General features: G+C 38.1%; 1 long non-coding RNA gene across 1 annotated transcript; it reads left to right on the top strand.

Moving 5' to 3' along the window:
* Positions 1-2348: 2348 nt before the first annotated feature.
* Positions 2349-5001, top strand: LOC126387243 (uncharacterized). Its single transcript, XR_007569618.1, has 3 exons — positions 2349-2720; positions 3082-3163; positions 4885-5001. It is a non-coding gene; the product is annotated as an uncharacterized LOC126387243 (long non-coding RNA).
* The last annotated feature ends 1483 nt before the right edge of the window (positions 5002-6484 follow it).

Below are 6484 nucleotides of genomic sequence, written 5' to 3'. Positions count from 1 at the left end.
CAGTTTGTATATCTATCACATTGTCTTGAACAAGATATCTGAAGAACGCCTTAAGGGAATTTCCTCAAATTTGGCACAAACGTCCACTTTGACTCAAAAATCAACTGATTGGATTTTGGTGGTCACAGGTCGAGGTAACTGTGACCTTATGTCCGTCCCATTGTTGTGAACATGATATTTTAGAAACACCTGAAGGGAATATCATTACACTTGGCACAAACGTCCACTTGGACTCAACGATAAACTGATTATAATTTGGTGGGCAAAGGTAACTGTGACCTCACAAAACACATTTTTGGCCACAACAAATTTCTGTGCTAAGTATGACAAAAGTTCGCACAAATATCTAATTAAATAAGGTGATGAAGTGATGTCATTTCATATCCAAAATGTCATAGGTCAACTTCACTGTGACATCACAATGTTCTGCCAAAAACACGGTCATTATTCAATGTCATGACTCAGGAACAGCAGGGGAGACATTTGGACAGATACTGAATTGGTGACACTAATTCTGTTTTTCATATATATATATATATATATATATATATAGATATAGATATATATATAGATATAGATATAGATATAAAATTTTAATCTGAAAAGTAACTAATGATTAAAGCTGTCAAATAAAATGTAGTGGAACAGAAGTGTAAAATAGCATGAAATGGAAATACTGAAGTACCTCAATGCTGTTCTATGACACTTACTTTCCACTGACTGACTAGACCAAATGCAATCAAACTTTATAGCACACAAAATGCAGCACAAAGTGCTTCACAAAATAAAAACATACAACAAAAATACTACATACATATTGAAAACCCGCCCCTCCCACCCCCACATATAAACACACACACACACACACAGTCAATATAGTAACATGGCTGGGCACTGAGGAACCGGGTGAGGAAAGAACCACCTATGTGGAGCTCATCCACACTGAGAGGTGTCACAGCCTATGGCCACAGGGAGCGCCGCCACAGAGACCACCCTGACCCAGATAGACTGGGGTAGACTCCACACATGGTGCAGAGCCTCCCAGTTCTCCGGACCTGAGGGATCTCCAGGACGACGTCCCCGCGGGCAGACCAAACACACCTCTCAGTGTGGAGGCCCCCCATGAGGAAACACTGGAGCTAAAAAACTAAGACTAAAAGGCAATATGATAAGATAAAACAAGTATGAGATAAAATAATGATAAAATGCCTGAAAATTTAAGGATTTAGAAAAAATTTAAGATTTAAAGATTAAAAATAATAATAATTGATAAATAAATTTAAAAAAAATTAAGATGTAGAGATTTAATTATAATAAAATGCATAAAGATTTAAAAATAAATAATTTAAAAGCATTAGAGATTAAAATAACATAATAGAAGAATAAAAAGAGTAAAAGAAATCAGTTAAAAGCCAAATTAAAAAGGTGAGTCTTGAGCCTCCTTTTAAAAACATCAGCAGTCTCTGCAGCCCTGATGCTCTCTGGCAGGCTATTCCATAAGTGAGGGCCATAATGGCTGAATACAGCCTCCCCATGGGGGAGACCAGAACTCGGTCTCCTAATTATCCAATTTTGCACAATTGTTAAAAATAGAAAACCAGACTTGATGACATGTGGTGCATGCTCAGCTCTTTGTAGGAGCATTACTGACAAAAATTACAGCTACTTCAGTATTTTTGAGGCTGCTCCTCCCAGCTGTGCGCACCTGGATTGAGGCAGTTTCCTTCTTGCAGATCGTGCTGTGTCAGATTTGATGGGGAAAGCATTGGAAAACTGCATTCTTCATGCCTGAGCACAGCACAGATGAGCTCGGGTTCAGCCTTTGGCTGCAAATCTGACACTGGTGACAGAGGTGTTGATTGCTGTGGTGCTGCGACTTGCATTGCACTAAAGAAAGTAAAATAAATGACATAGGAAAATGTTTTTAATATGAATCCATTCTCAACAAAACTGACTATGATAAACTTTATTAATGTAGGATTTATTACAAGACTGCATTGTATTTAGTGATGTTCCTGATGAATTAGCTCTGCAACTGTTGCTAAGAAGAACAGAAAGAATTGGGGCTGCAACTAATGGTTATTTTCCTTATCTATGAATTTGTAGATGTAGGTAGATATAGGATGTTTTCTATATTTCTTTTTCATTTTATGATTTAGAGGGTTGATATTTTCTGCTCAGAAATGGTACACAATATGAGACAACACCTGGAGGAGCGGATGTTTGTTGGTGGTGATAATGTGACAACCCCACAGTTTACCTGCTTGTTTAAACCCTCCCTCTTTGTACATAGAGCCTTTGCTGCTGTGAGTATTACCTCATGTTGAGTGACACTCTGGTTCCTCCTCAGTGGCTCTTCATGACATTTTTGTAAACGGCCATGAAGTGCTGCAGAGAGGGCTGTCCCTCTGGCACTTTGTCCCATCTCTGTCAGGCTCCATTAGAGTGAGCGCTTGGTTCTTAGTCTCCTCCGTGGCCAAGTTTGGCTCAACATCCAGCACTACAGTCATGCCGATCTTCGATTCTATAGCTATTTTTTAATATCCTTCTCTGGACTGAAGTGAATGTGTGTTGTCTTTTAAAGCCGCGTTCATGTCATATTGGATGGATGGTAAAGGTGGGGTAGATTTCCGTGCCATCAACCCAAAACTCATGATGGTTGTATGGTTACAGAGTTGGTCGTGTGAGGTTTAAAAATGCGACGCATGGACAATATAAAGGTATGTCCAAAATAATTGTGTTTAATTACCATATTTGGTTTCCTTTTCAGGTACTCTCTGTATTGCTGAGTGCCAGTTGGGATTTATCTCAGCTTCTACAAAAATCTGGATCGTGTCACTATCACAATTAGAAACTGGTGATTATAGATAGCTGAATTTTGTAGCATGTATTTTCACTGTTGTTTGATGGGTGTTTTGCTCAATGTTTTAAGTATATATAAGCTATTCAAATAGGTTTTACACGAACAAAATGTGAAGTTTTACTAAAAAAAGTTTGACTCTTTTTTCCAACAAACTCGGTGTGTCTCTGTGCATGTGTCTGAATCATGATTGAGCAGCTGAGTCACTGTCTTTGTTGTAGATGAAATCAGTCTGGAGGGGATGGTGGTGCACAGAGCTGAATGCAGCCCGGTCGTCAATGACAACTACATGAAGCTGAAGAAGTGAGTGAACTTTGAAATTGTTCAGCCATAAAACTTTGAAAAGACTGAATTACGTCAAAACAAAGGTGGTGAATTTGAATGTGTTTGTGCCTCGTGATTGCAGTGAGTTAGAATAATGGGATGCAGCAAAGAGAGGAATCATCTGTAAATGGAAATACAGCAAATGGATGTTACGGATAGTTTAAAACGAATATTCCATCACTCAGGCTTATGTCAGTCACTCAGATTGTCCAGTATTGTAAACAAGCACAACACTGGATGATAACGTAACATTTGTGCAAAATATGTAAAAAAATATACTAGCAAGTGTAATTTTCCCTCCTACCTACACCCCTCAAAAAACTCAATGATACACAGTGTGTAATATTCCAGTGTATATATTCATTCCATTGACGTTACAGTAAAGGATCGGGCCAACTATTTAAGGATTATTCATATTATTAGTGGAAAAATAACCATAGAAATGTCAGGGCAGCATTTGTTCTCTCTTTTTTTCACCCCTGCACAAAATCTGTTCAAGTGTTGTGAATTAATTCTAACAGGAGTAGAGAAGTTTGACGCGTTGACCAGGGCATTGCTGCAACTGTTAATTTGTGTACACTAAACACTCGAGTCCACTCTGCCTTTTTAAATGGTCTCTGTCTCCTCTTCATTGGAATCTGTTATTCCAGCTAGTTAGTGCATGGTATTGCTATAGCAACTGCATCACCGTGACAGATGCACTGCTACAATACAACTCAAGGCAAGCCCACAACACAGTTTGCTTAAGTGTGTGAGACCGCTTATGTGTCAGACATAGAATCAGCGAGACACATAACAGGAAAGCACTTACATGACTGACGTGCAAAGACGTGCCCCTCCTGACCCCCACTAACACTTTACCGTCATCTGCCGTCAGAAGACAGATAGCTGGCCGGGATTCTTCTTAGAAGTGTCAGGATGGTACTGCAGTGTACTGTAGAGTACATTCTGAACTGTCCAGTTGTATTTCATCTCTGACTCGACGAGGAAAGTCTTTTCACTTTTCACTCCAGCTCTGTAATCTCCCATTTTGGGTGGCAGCTGACAAATGTCCCTTCATCATGGCAAGCTACGGGATATCCAGGACATTATGTTGTCATGGCAGCGTGTGTGTGGACACAATTCGAGAACAGTTTTATAATAGACTTGACCACACGTTCTTAGTGTAGATAAAATTATTATATTTAGCATTTGCCACATAAATATTCATATTGGAGAGGAAAAACAAAAACATCTGAATGCTCACTGATTGTTATTATACCTGATATATTTATTTTGTATGCAGCTGGTATGTTACGAGTTTTAAATATATCAGCATATGGAGTATGAAATATGACTCATCTACAAAGAAATGAGAGATATGAAGAAAATAAGTAGATAGAAATAGTGTCTTATGCATCAGCATGCTTTACTATGGTTTTATTTACATAGCTGTTTATGGTTTATATATATTTATGAATATATCATGGTAATTTTATGTGGCCAGCAGTTTAAATAAAATTTGTTTAATGGCCGGCTGAGTCAAGATGAACAATAAATAAATAAATAGAAAGCAGAGCAGCTGCCACTGCTTATTTGGATAGTTTTACCTCAAGGTGCTGACAGTCGTCTCCGTGCCAACAGGCACAACTGTCAGCAGAGATCAAGTTACATCACAGGAAACACAAAGCAAACTTTCTCTCTCTTTGTGTGCGTGTCAGGCTGCAGATAAGAGAGTCTACCAAGCCTCAGCGTTTGTCACAGCAGCTGGAGAGAGCCGTCACTACCGTCTTCAAGCCTGTGGCCAACCATGACTTCAATGTGAGAACTAATCACGGCAAGGATTGTGTGTGTGTGTGTGTGTGTGTGTGTGTGTGTGTGTGTGTGTGACCAGTTTGACTTTAACAAATGGGTCATACCATGTTTTTAAGTGATGTAGTTATAAAATAATTTAAAGTAGAGAGTAAAAGCCAGTTGTTGCAGGGCTGACCTGCACATATCGCAAATAAAAAGTAATTTACAGGTCTCCTAAACTGTGTATTGTATATCACATGACCATCTGAATCAGCTACTGAATGTAAAATGTTGAGGGAACTGTAATTTTTCACCATATTTTTAATATCATGTGATCACATTTTTCAATTGCCAGCTTTTTGAAAGGGGCAGTCCACCAATTTTACACTTTTAGTTTATGTATCACAGAGTAGTCTTCAACCTGTGAAAACATATGTATGTATTATTTTAAAGCTGAAACAGTCAGCTGATTAAACAATTAGCCAACTGATAAAAACATCAGTTGGCAACTACTTTTACAATCAATCTTTTGGGACATTTTTCTAAAAACAAAATTCCCTACAAAGTCGTTAGTTGCAGGCCTATTGATATGTCTTGTGGCTCTGGAGGAGCTTTCTAAAGTCTGAGAGTATAACCCTGATGAAACTATTGGCATACAGTTTGAAAGACTTGTCAGGCAAGGAGGGTCTAACAAAAGATGCTAATGAATTATGGTAAATGTAGGATCCAGTCTTTGTAGGGCTTGACCTATAGTAGGGACTAAAAGTCACCATTTCCCTTTACTGCTTCAAATTTTCTTTTTTTCTGTCTTTTGTAAGTGCACCAACTTAAAGGTCCAGTGTGTGGGATTAAGTGGCATCTAACAGTGAGGTTGCAGAACTGAAACTTCTCCCATGTGCTAAATGTGTAGGAGAAATACAGTGGCTGATGCGAAAGCCTGAAAACATGAAAAGGGCCCTATCAAGAGCCCCTGTTTGATTTGTCTGCTCTGGGCTACTGTAGAAACAACATGGCGGACACCATGGAAAAGGAGCCGCTATGTATGTAGACTATAAACAGCTCATTTTAAGGTAACGAAAACACAATTATCATTTTCAAGTGATTCTAAAATAATGAATATATAGTTATGAGTATTATTTACCATTTCTGCCAGTAGATGCCTCTAAATCCTACACACTGGAACTTTAATGAAAATGCATAACTAAATTACTGGAGTTACCCTTTAATGTCAAATATGCTCTACACAATTTACTACAAGTACAAATAAAATATGATAACCAGGTTAAAAGAAGAATATATCAGTTAAGTTTAATGTAACACGCAGCTTTAATGAAGTGCACATAAATATGAACTAAAAACACAGATTATGATTTTAAAGAAAAGCAAAAACAAACTGGGACATAGACATGCAGTGTATTGACATGTATATTTAGGCTTTTATGGACCTTTTTTTCAGACTACATCAAAGTGTGACATCAGAATCAAACCCGAATGGTCAGATTAAAGGGAAACGTTGGTATTTTTCAT

The sequence above is a fragment of the Epinephelus moara genome, unplaced genomic scaffold (assembly GCF_006386435.1).
Source record: "Epinephelus moara isolate mb unplaced genomic scaffold, YSFRI_EMoa_1.0 scaffold306, whole genome shotgun sequence".
In the NCBI taxonomy this organism is placed as follows: domain Eukaryota; kingdom Metazoa; phylum Chordata; class Actinopteri; order Perciformes; family Serranidae; genus Epinephelus; species Epinephelus moara.
The sequence above is the reverse complement of the archived record's forward strand: the minus strand, read 5'-3'. Positions and strand labels throughout refer to the sequence as shown.